Consider the following 12,985-nt stretch of genomic DNA (forward strand, 5'->3'; position numbering starts at 1 on the left):
TTAAATTTCATTCCTAATTATTTTTTTAAAAGGTTTTAATAGTATTAAATTTGAGTTGGCGAAACCTGCAGAAACTCGGGAATAAAATCAATCAGTAGCTTCCGGTCACACACTGTTGTAGCTGATGTTGACGCTCACCACAGACCCCCCGCTGGGCGGTGGGCAGGGAGGTAAAACATGGCTCATTGTGTGCCCACCTTCCAAATCGGCTGCATGTTTCCAGGTCCATCGTCTCGGTAAGTGACAATTATCATAACGCACCACTTCATCAGCGTGTCTGTGCCGCAGCCAGACGGTCTGGTCCGTTGCCATGGAGACAAATTCTAAACAGACAGCAGGCATTTGAAGATTTCAGAACATAATTATGAGAATCTCCTGTTGCTGAAGGACAGGCCGGGCCGTCAGTCTGCCACAGCAGATGATTTTCGCTGTCTCTGCTGCGTTCTGAGCAAGAGAGAGATCTTTTCTCTTAAATTTAAAAACTCCTCGGTGACGGACAGCACTGGATGGTTTTTGTAAAGCTGTACTGCTGTAACTTTGACTAGAGGGGTAGGAGTTTGCCCGTTTTATGTTTTTTTAGGGGTGTAGCAAAATGTCACACCAGGAGATATTGAAACTTCTTGAACAATCTTGGGCCAGTTTTATATTCTCACTGAATGATCAGCTTGTATTTTACCATGATAAAAATGAAAATGATCCAGTCTAGCTTGTTAAAGGTAACTATGTGTACTTATTGAACCAAATTTGATTAATTTTCCCCCTATTGTTTGTATTGGCTGTTCTCAAAATTACATCAGCAATAACCAAATATTGTCATAAAAAATACACAGAAGGGTGTACGTGAGTCGGCTCTGTCTTGTCCTCATCTGTTCGTGAAGACAAAATATAGTTCTGAGGACAAATTTATGAGGACACATAAATTTATCCTTTTATAATAATAATAATAATAATTCCTGAGGAAATTGTTGTTTATGTTTTTTTTTTTACATCACCAGATGAGTAGTTGAATTAGATCTAGTTTTAAGATAATACTATTTTTTAAACACCTAATTGTGTCTCTTGGAAACTTAAGCGGCTTGAAAAGATTGTCTTCACCCCCGGATATAAATCAAAATGTAAAAAACTAGGCAATAGATGTAATTTCATTGTTTCACACTATACAGCAACATTCATTAATAGGTCTTTATAACCTAGAAACATTGTGAACTTTTTAAAAACTTAAGCAACACGTCTAATTGTGCCCATGTCTAATTGTGATACTTCTTTCCTGGATGTAGTCTCTCCATTTGTTGTTCTGATGTCTGTTTGATTAAATTAACTTTGAAGATGGAAGGAATATTGGATTTTATAAATTAAAGATTTTTACCAAAATGTTAAGAAAAACCTGCACTGACTAACTGCATACTCTCCATCCCCTGCAGTTGACACAATCAGGTGTAAAGTGAACCTTATTATGATTAACTTAAACTAACAAAATAACAAAAACTGAAATTTCATCAACTTAAATAAATAGAAACTGTAATTAATAGGAAAAATTATTTTAAAATAACCGTGACAATCTAAAACATATAGATATATCCTTTGTTTACATGTCAGTCTTTCTATTAGCCTTTTGAACTGATGTGAAATTGATTCCCCTTCCAACACACAAGCAGTTTATGGCATTTCATGCAGGTTCAATGTGACTACAGGCAGTTGAAGTAGGACCTTAGCTAATTAGTAATTCGTTCACTCTCCATCATCACTGTAGCTCAATAAGAGTCCTTGGCTTTTCTTAAATGACAGACTTTAGTGATTCTGTCTTTCTTTCTTCACATTGACACTGAGAACTCTGTCTGCTAGCTGTGGTTCAGTATCCAAGGTAGTTCAGACATGTCACACCATCCATCACCTGGTCTGGCACCTTTGGCTGTGGCTAATGAGTCGGGCCTGAGATGCACCGTCCACAGTGTTGCTTACATGCTATTTGAACTCTCTGGAAGTCCGCCTCTGGACTGCTCGGAGACAGAGAGGAGCAGCTCTTGATTAAATGCCCTGACACACCGGGGGAGAGGTGTGGATCTGATTTGGGGATAGCGGCGCAGACACAAATTGGCGGGTGGGTGTTTGGGTTCTGTATAGAAATACACCGGTGTCATGGGCTCATCATATGAACCAGAGCTAAACCCCCCGCTAAGCCTGTAATGTTCTGATTGTAGAAACTTGATGTTTAGACAATAACTTTCCAAAATTGTTCTAAGGTTTGGATTACGCAATATAAATTCAGCTGTCAATAAACACCAGCTGAAGTTAGATTATAATGATTTACTTTCAATCTAAATAGAAGCCCGTCACGTTAATAAGTTTTGCTGGACGATAAATTGTCCCAATAATTATTGCAATAAACAATAATATTGTCATTTTGAGACCATTTTCAAGAAATGTATTGATTGTGGAATATGCGAGTTCACTCTAAGATTAACAAAGTTCACTGTTATGTAGAACATTTAATATCCAAAATAAAAACAACCACCAAAAACAATAAACCAAACGGAATAAACCAAACAACACATAACCGAAACCATAAACAAAATGTATTATGAGGTCTCTGTAAACAAACTTGCCCTTCAAAAAATATTAATTGCCGGATTAGAAATTGTCATGATCATTTTAATTTATTATTTGATTAATTGATTATTGCAAAAGGCTTGCATACCATTGCTGGCCAGTGTCATGTCTTCATTATATTATTGTCAAATAAAACACTTAAACTCTCATCTGACAGTCTCATTGAATGCCAAAAAGTACTTTGTTTCCTGCTGGCTAAACAGAATTTTGAACTTAAACTAGAGGCAAAAGAAACTCCCAGAAGTCGCTAATTTAAGTGGACTCTGACACACGGAGCTGTCCCGTCGTCCCGGTGTCCAGTGAGCCGTCAGTCAGTTGAACGTCTCTCCATGCATCCACATTCGGCTCCTTTCTGCCTCAGTCCTCCAGCCGGCCCTAATGGTCACCATTCTGTCGGTCTCCATGCCCAGCTCGATCGCTTCCTTTTATTTGCTACAAAACAGAGCTCACATCTGTTGCTAAGAGACCGCGGCGATGTGAATGTCTCCGTTTTGTTCTCGCCACCATTCAGGTTCTGCCGGGGCCAGCCGCAGGGGAAAACGGAGCGCTGGTTTCCACTGCTCTTTTCTCACCGCCGCCCGTCTAACCGCCAACACGCTGGAGGCATTCGGTTTACGCTGCTGATGGCAAAACGACGCTAATGGCCAGCATTAAATTCACTTTGTAAATTTGTCTCATTGATGAGAAATTTAGTGCTACAGTGGAAGAAAGTCTTCAACCTACTTACTATTTCTCTTTAAGAACTATAAATGACACAATCCATGTTTAAAGGTTAGATTTTTTTAAGGAAGGATGATATGATTATGAAGTCAACATTTTATTCTGTTGTAACGTCCAATATTAGCGGTTAGCACTGCTAAAAATATCAGTTTCTTAGTGTTTTTTTCCCCTGTGAAGTAAGAAGATTTGTACCTTAGGAGGAAGAATCCTGTAATACTGTCATTATTACCTGATCCATCATGTTCCTTGACAGACATCACGGGACTCTTCAACAGGAAAAAGCAGTTTACTGAAATAGTCTGAAGCCAAAGCACCTACATATTTGATGCTTTCTCTGACTTCAGGTTTCAACGCCTCATAAGCTGCGTTTCCATTGACCGTAAAATCACACAAACTGAAATTACGGAAATAAATGTGCTCAATGGAAACACAGTGATTTCTGACAAACATTCCCCAGTAGGTTTTGGCGCTAGGAGGTTGTGGTTTTTCGACTGATTCGAAATTGGTGAATTTTGCAAAACTGCAATGAAACCACTTTTTTTCCGCATCACACGAGTCGCATGAGCAGCAACTCGATGTCACTTCTGCCGAAAAAGACAAAGAAGATGACAGAAAGTGGTAGGAGGAGGATGACGCAGCATGTTTTTTTAAATGACTTACCACGTAAACAAACTTATTCACATGTGATTTAAATTGTATTTCTTGTATAATGGAAACATCACAATATTGCAAAATTGTGTTGTTTTTTTTTTCAACAAAGATTGGTGCAAAATTGTAACAGAAGTGCACCAATATATGCTAAAAACACCTAAGGTTCTCTTTGTAGTAACTTCCACACCAAAGTGTTGTTGGCGCTGTCTGGTAGCACTTAGGTAGTTTGTGTTGACCAATTGAGGGGAAATCTCCAACCTTAATTGAATCTGATAACAAAGCTCTTCATTCTACTGAAAAGCAAAAAACAACTGTAATAATGTCAATGTAGCTATTCTCCCTTTAGCCGTTCTTTAAACAACACAGATTCACTGGGTTAAACAGAGGTTACTTTTTAAGTGGGTGAAATGTAAGATTTCCTCTAAAAAGTTAACAGTGAACACAGAGATAAATGTCCAGCCCTGTGTGCGCTTTTTGTAGAGCAGGATGCTCAGCCTGGTTAGTAACAATGTCTGGTTTTACCTGAGAGTCTGCCGCTAAAGCGCTGAATGAATATGTTTGCATTAACACGTACTAAGCTGTTGTCCATTTCCTCTGTAGAACAGTGACAACGTTTAAGTGGGTTCACTGCTAATACACTTTATATTTCTCCTAATAAACATTTAAGGCATAATCTAAAGTCAAGCATAAAGTGCTTTTAAAGTGCATCCTGCACTTGTCCTGCGTGCTGCTGCTAGAGCCAAGTCTCTGAATGACTTATAAACACACTGAGTGCATTTAGGAATTCACTATGATGCATGGCAGAGTCACAGCTAATGTACTTTGAGCATAAACACTTCCATTACTGTCTCCTGTAATTAAATGCGGTGCAAAAAACGCCAAGTCTGTACAACTTTTTTCCAATCAAAACTAACCTTGAACCGGCTCAGCCTGGGCTGCCTTGAACTTCCTGTCTTCATATCGGCTCTGTCTGTGTCTTTAAAACCGCGGATGTGGAATCCTCCACATTTATTGGCACCTGTGGTTAATGATGTGTGAAACGCTGCAAAATGAATTCATCTTCATAAGCTCACACTGAAATATTTAGAGAAATGACACATCTAATTTGGGTGTGATGCTGTATATTCAGTTGCAGATTTAGGATGACCATTGGTGAAATTGTTGGTTGGCCAAACTTCCACCCATCCATCCATTGTCTTTGCTTATTAGTTCTCATAGGGCTTAGAATATTTTGACTAGTATTTCATGACTTTGTTTCTCTATGGCTACCTGTTCATTTTATCATTTCTTACCCTGGCAGTTTGGCTCCTTTCAGACCCTTCGAACATAAACTGCTTCCCTCCGCTGTGAGACTTTGTTTAGCAGGGAGAGATTTTGTACCAACTTTGACAATTGATTATTTTAAGGGTTTGTTTGATTATTTTACCAATCGTTTACCATAAAGAAATGTAATTTTGTTACTCCAATAACTATTATAACACTGGGAAGTTTTTGGTTTGATATTGGGTCAAAATATGTCAATTTTGATGATCCAGCTGGTCCTAATGGGGACCAAAACCAGAACAATTGAGAATGAAGGCCAATGCAAGATTTTCAGATAATCATATACGAGTGTATTTCAATTATTTGAGTTTCAAGGTATTTCATGGAAATACCTTACTACAAAGAAATGTGAGCTCCTTCAAAATGGTTAGTTTGTGTTGTAAATCTTAGTTTCTTTCATTTTTTTTGAGCTTGATAATCAGCTGATACACGTCAAACTGTTCTTATTCATCAATCTTTTCTAACTTTACGAAGGTCAGAAAATCCACTGTCACATTTTGCTCTGCCATAATGGAAATCTTACTGACAAACCTGCCCACCAGGTCATTTCTGTACATGCGCATTTAATAATAGTCACCCCCACTGTTGCCAACATAGCAACTTTTGTCGCTATTTTTAGCAACTTTTCTGATAAACAATAATCTGCTTTGGCCAAAATTGGAATTGGCAGGTGAAGCTTTTTATAATTGTTGCATTAAATCCCTAAAATTCTGAGATAGGGAAAAGGAAACAAACTGATTTTATATCATTCAGTTATAAACATGTTCAAATATTGAGTATTTAGATCAAAAGACATTGTGTTTTTAAGATTGTGGGTTTCATTTAGACCTCTGGCATTCTTCAAATCAAATGTTGGAACTGTAACAGTGAGGGCATGGCTGGCTTGTTTCCCTTAAAACCTTCATGGCAGATACAGGTTTGGTAGCCAGATACCATAAAAACATATTTAGTTCAAATTGTTTCCATATAGTTTGTTACATTTTCAGCTGGCTTCAGCCATCTGCTTAAAAAGGAGGGGATACAAAAAAAATAATTTTTACTCAGCTGCCATTTATATTCACACTCCTTTTTTTTTCCCTCATTCAAACCTGACAGGACTTTTATTAAATGGGCTGAATGCTCGCACATTACGGGGCATATAAAGTAAAACTGCACTCATTGAAGCCACCATTTCACTTCGGTTTCATCATCCTAGTTTGATGTATCGAAGAGCACATGAGCCGAGCACCGACTGCTGAGGCATTTGGTTCGCACTCAACTTCTTGAATTTGTTCACAAGCTGTTGAGATGCTTCTCTCTTTCCATTCTGTGTTGCATGTTTGCTTAGATGGACAGAATTCTCCAAAGATTTCTTTTTACCTTTTTTTTTTTTTTTTTTTTTTTTACTCTTAGCTTGTTGAAACGTTGCAGCTCTGTTACACAGTTTATGTTGTTGGGACTTGTGAGGAAAAGCATATCTGTAAATATTGCTTCATTGGTTGAAATTGAAGTCACCAGGGTAGTTTCTAAATTTACAAACCAAAATATGCTAAATGTGACCTTTTTTTATCTTCCTGTTTTTACATTGCCTATAACTGCCATGTTCTCCATTACAGCTGATTCAAGAGTTGTTCTACTGCCGTGTTTCTCAAACCTTTCCAGGCTGAGGACCATTTAGCATTTAACAAACACTCAACTAACTGGAAACTGCCCTGGAAATAACGCAACATTTCAATATATACAACTTAAAATGAAAATATTATTCTCTTAACTCACTTATTTGTTCATCCTAATGAGAACGGTGGTGCTGTTTGGTAATTTAACTGGCCATGACAAAACCATGACCAAATCTACTTTGAGTTATTTACAGATTCTGAAAGTGTGGATTTTGGGCTTTTCAGTGATTGAGAACAAATGGAAATCAAAAAAGAAGTTAGTTCTTTACTTCTACTTGTAATTTAGAAGCATAATATAAAATAGCGTAGAGTTGCTTTGGCAGACACAAAACTTTCTTTCAGCCTGAAGAAATCCTTACGTAAATAAGGTGTTGAGATGCAGTTAGTCAGCGTGGGGCGCAGCGCCGCTCCCTGGTGGCATGATGTGTATCATAATAGTGTTCTACAAACAAGAGTTCTCCAACTCACCCAGAGAAACGTTCACACATGAATTCCTCCGATCTTGTTGAGAAATACCTTTCTATTGTATGAATTTTCACTATAATTAATCAATGTTTGTGGCTGTAAGGCAGTGTTTCTCAAACTTTTTCAGCCTGAGGACCAATACCAAGAACAGTTCTTACCAACTGGAGCTATTCCTACTGCTCACCGCATAGAGCCGCTCAAAGGAATCCAATCGCTATAATTATAGTTGTAGAAGCTATAACTTAGCTTCCTCTGATAATATCCTGAAATTGTTTTCTTGCCACCGGTATCTGCAGCTTTTCTTTTGAGTGACCTGACTATAAGCCAGTTTTCCATCATTATCATTATTTAGCTTACCAAAATCTTTTGGTAAGCTAAATGTAGCGTCTTACTTTTAGCTCACGTAACGTCAAATAAACGGTTGTTTACATGCAGTACCTCGCGAACCACTAGGGGGCGCGCATGGACCACAGTTTGAGAGAGACTGATCTAAGGTGATGAAAAATGGAGAAGTTCATAAGTTGCATAAATGGTTTCCTTCAACCTGTTGCTAACACACAGACCTTGGTTGAGCATTTGGATTGATGCAGGTGTAAGACAAAAATGTTTGATCGTTTAGCACACATTTTTGTTTTTTTGCTGATTGTTACTTTTCAGACCTTTTAAATGGCACCGGGCTTTTGAAACATCACCATGCCAGGTCTTTAGAGGGCAGCAGCAGCTTCAGACATTGGTGTTGCAGAGCCTGAAGGCTCCAAGCTGCTTACATGGGAGCCAAAATCCTATCCTGACAGTTTTACTCAGATTTTTTTTTTTTACTTGGTTAATTTCGGCATTTAGCTCAACTGAAGGCATTAGTGTTTTCAGATGTCTCCAGTGAACTGGTCTTGGATAAATCTGTCTTTTGTTCACATTTTTCCCCAACATAAACATGGGATTGCTCATGTTTTTACTCTGCGGTTTTACTTAATTTAAGATGGATCTAAAATTACGTAGATTGCAATTTTAGATCTATCTAAAAGATATTAGAACATTGCAGACTATTGCCAGGCCGGGTTTTCTAGTGGAGAGTCTCATCTCCTGCAACTTCACCCACAAATTAGACCAATCTCATGAGTTCTCCAGTCTGCTTTTGGAGTTTATTGAGCCAACTAGTTGAGAGATGGATAATTTTCCCCCTTCTCTCCATGGACCCTGTCAGATTGGATTTTATTAAAAGGAGATGAGGAAATTTTAATATTAGCTGCCCCTAGTCACCGGGTTTTTTTTAAGCCCGGCGTTATAGGTGAATCATTTTTCAAACACTCCTGACTGCTTATCACAGCTGAAATTACATCCTGTTTTTCACCAAAGCCGCTGCTGCCCCCATCGTTTAAAACCCATCCTGGGATTCAGGCACACAATCTCAGAAGATGTTGTTTTCTCTGCTGATTTTTTAGCAGCGCAGTGTGAAAATTGGCGTCAGCGTGAGACCAGGGAAGGTTGAAGGAAGGCAACGCCATTATATATGCCCGTTTAAAAATAAGGAATAAAGAGCCAGATGATTTTTGTTTTCATATTTTTTTGGAGGGCTGGAGGGAATAAATGTTCATATAGTTTCACTGATTTCAGTGTAAATGTAAAATATTCCAGATTTTTCTCCCTGCTGTTTTGCAAAATAAACTAACCTAAACAGCTAAAGTTGTTTTCTTTTAAATTTGGCTTGTTTCCATTAAGTGGGTTTGTTTTTGACATGTCAAATAGCGCAGTTACTTGTTCAATGGAATTAAGCACTCCCTGCTCCTAACGATCAGATAGCCTGATTGTCAGTCTATCGGATTAGGCCTTTCGCTTTGCAGCAATTGAGTATGTGGCCCCATGAGGAAGTATGAATGTTTTCCAATAATAAGGTAAGATTGTGTTCACTAGATGGGATTTGAACCAGATGTGTAAGATGGTAAAATATTGTAATTTTTTTTTCATCAATTGCTTCCTCCGTTGACTGCTGAATTTTTTCCGTCATCTTCCTTTTTTTTTAGTCCCAACCTCAGATCAGTTTGTTGCACTTTCACACATGTGCTATCAATCCTCCTCGCTTTTTAATTTCCTGTCTCTTTAGGTGTTGTAGAATCACTCATGCACCCAGCCTCTCCCCTTTTGTCTCCCCATACCGTGTTCCTCCGGAGAGCATTTTGTTTTTCTCCGCGTGAAAATGAAAGTGTGAAACTTGCTGGCTCAAGTGAGCATGTTATTACAACGTCGTCAGGACGGAGGAGACGGACGGAGGCAAGTGGGTTGTAAAGTTTTCCATTAAGGTTGTCAGACACTAAAGAGTGAAATTTGAAATGCGTTTCGTCTTTGGAGGAGCTAATATTTGGAAAATCTTCCGGACCTCGGTTCTCCTGGGCTGCTGGCTTTATTTGTTGTTGCTGTATCAGGTTTTTGAAGGTTTGCACAACTTGTCTGTTCTGGCCTTTTTTGTCACATTGTCCTCTGGGGATATATATATATGTATGGGGATATAACTCACTCTGGAGCCCTCAGACTCATCAAAAGATTATTTTTGCAATGAATAAAAGTAGTTGGTCATTGACTCTGATAAAAAAAGATGATCTGAACACTGAGTGAAAAGGCAAATGATCCTCAATTTTAAATAATTGAAATTTTATAGTTTTACTTACATAACTGAAACTTTTTGATTGATTTATTTTACACTTTAAACACCTAGTAATGGCTGGAAAACATAATGATATAAATGTTTCATATCAGTCCATATGGATAATTATATCTAAGATGATAAATTTGATCTTTCCTGTTTCCTCTCATTTTCTCTCTTCATTCCCCACCGCCATTTTGTACATTTTAACAAAATTTAAGCCATGGTAACAAAAGACTAGAGCGCTGTGCTAATTGGTAGCTTAAAAAAATAAGTTGGTAAGCTAGCTGGTTGATGGTGTCATCAACCAGCTAGTGAGTTGGTTGATGACATCAACTTTGCTCAGCTGGCCATGGGAGACTTAAAGCCTTTTCTCTGCCTACATCCCCCAGAATGCTGTGTGATTATTTTCAGACAGTGAGAAGAAAAAAAAAAACATTTTCATATGCTGTAAGTAAACTTCTGGTGTCAATTGTAAATGGCTGAATTGCCTCCTTTAGTTTGCAGTCAAGTTCTCCAGAGTCCTGCTAATGCTAATGCTGCGCTGGTATGAACTTTTCAGTGTTTGGATTAGCATTATGTTTTGCTTGCACACAGACCAATGTGGTAATTCTCTCTTAGTTTCACTTGAACTGTTTGTGCTGAAATCAATAGACCAGTGCCAGAATTTATAACGCTTTAGGTGTTAATGTGAATCCTCATAATTAGCACATTTAATCCTCTCCATCTGAATGTGCAACCTCGGCGTAAGCCTCAGATGAAGTTCAGTCATCGTTAAATTGATAATTTAGTGGTTAAATGGCGTCCTGCGTCGTTAATCACAGCTCAGATCTGCAGAGGTGCAGCGGAGCATTAAGTCATGTCTTCCCTCTGGGTGCACACATTGTCTGATTTCAAAGGGTCGCTACAGTCGGAAAGCTGATTAAACATGAATGAAACACAGAAGTTTAAAAACAAAAACCCCTCAGACCAAAGAATCAAGTTCGTTTTCCCTCTCGGTGTGTTGCCCTCCAATCTGTGTGCTTTCTCTCTCATCAAACATTTCATCTCGCTGCGTGTCAGTGGATGATAAGTCTTATGAAATGAGTTTTGACTCCTTTGAGTGATAAGAAGCTCAAAGGAGCTTACTTTTCTTACATTTTAAAGCTTATTTAACACCTCCTGGCCTCTGCTCTCATGTTAGCTTGAAGGTATTGGAATCAGCATTGCAGCACTTATCTGTTAGTAAATCTGATGTTAAGAATGTATTATAGTGAATAATTTCAGCTGTAGATCATTACAAACGCACAGACATACCTTCAGGATGTTTGCTAAGCCTCTTTGAAGGCCTCCTATAATTAAACATGCATTCTCTGCTTTAGAAGAGCACAATGACTCTGCGGTTTGCTTGCTTCTGCTGATGTTCTGCTGACCATATAATTGTGCAAATAGGTAATATGAATATAAATGAGCTTAATGGAAACACAGCATTTTTGATAAAGTTTTGGCGCTGGAACAATGTGGGGGATTTTTTTTGGCCGTATAGAAAATAGTGTGTTCCACAGAACTGTGACGGAAACACTTCTGTCGCATCGCACAAAAGTGTCGTTTCTGCTACTACTGGTAGAAACGACAAAGAAGACGACAGGAAGAGGTATGTCTCTTTGACATTAGCAAAACATTGACAAAGTTATATTTATTGTATATTTTGGGCCGACATACTGTAGTATGTCACCTGTGATGGCAGATGAGGAGACATTTGTAATACATTTCAACCCGTCAGCCATTCACTGTCCCTTACGTAACAATGAAGAGTTTCAGCACAAAGTCTTTCATGTAGCTTTTACATCCTCCTTTCCAACTTGTTTGGATTATAACGGAGAAGTTATTTCCCAGTAATGGCCATTATTAATCGATAGGTATTTCTCAAACCTACATAAAAAGAGAACCACAGACAACGTTTATGAGTTTTCAGCCAAGCTTCTGCAGAATGAGAAGACCCAGCAAACCACTTCTCCAAGGTGTTTACCATGCGTTCTGACTCCCTGCAGCAGAGCCTGTCTTCTTATTAAGCAGGAGAAAAGAAGGGAGTCGAGAGTGAAATGTGGGAAAGTGATAAATCAAAGAATGGCTATTCTGAAACAAGGAAGAACTACATTCTACACACATGAAGTTTAAGGAGTATCACAGGATAAGAAGCAGCTGCACCTTCAAGGTTTAGGGAAAAAGCAAGTTTTGTCTTTCACATGATTTAACAAATTCCTCCTCTCTGGGGTGTGAATACTAAACCTATGAATGAAAAGCAAACTGGTAACTACTTATGTAAGAATGATAACAAAACTTAATTATTCTAACATTAATATTTAATTCTGCTCTGTAAACTTAGGTTGCTGCTGTGTCTTTGAGTACATTTCTTTAGGAAGCAGATCCTAAGTACCGCGTCAGTGAGAGCCACTCTGGAAGTTTCACGTTATTATGGAAGCCCGTTTTTCTTTGCAGAAGACTTTTAACGACCATCGATCTGAGTGGCTACATTAACGCGAGTCGATCTAAACGTAGTGTTCTGGAAGTGGTGTTACAAATACAGTAAAGTCACTATTTAAGTTCTGGGTTAGTTGTGTCTAGATGCATAATGTTTTCCACGTAGATGATTGTACTCCAAGTTGTGGCTTTTCATTTTCTCGAGTGCACTGAGCCATTCGTTTCTGGTTTCCTCCTCCACTCAAATATGTCTCTCCTTCAGTTCAGCTCAGCAAACATAATCTGGGGGAAGATTCAGATTTTTAAAGGAAAACTTTTTAAGATTTAAAAGCTTTTTTAAAACCAGTTTCTATGTACAAGATATAGTGTGAACGATGAGTTATCGCAGTTGCAACATTTGTACAGCATCATTTTGACTGTTGCAGCTGTTTCAGCTAATGCTAATATAAAGCTAATGCTATAAGCGTTA

General features: G+C 38.3%; 1 protein-coding gene across 2 annotated transcripts in view; it reads left to right on the forward strand.

Annotated features, from left to right (window-relative positions):
- The window catches only part of ctdp1 (CTD (carboxy-terminal domain, RNA polymerase II, polypeptide A) phosphatase, subunit 1), a 78,488-nt gene that overhangs the window by 39,651 nt on the left and 25,852 nt on the right, over positions 1 to 12,985 (forward strand). The window lies entirely within an intron of this gene.

The sequence above is a fragment of the Xiphophorus couchianus genome, chromosome 13 (assembly GCF_001444195.1).
Source record: "Xiphophorus couchianus chromosome 13, X_couchianus-1.0, whole genome shotgun sequence".
Classification (NCBI taxonomy): Eukaryota; Metazoa; Chordata; class Actinopteri; order Cyprinodontiformes; family Poeciliidae; genus Xiphophorus; species Xiphophorus couchianus.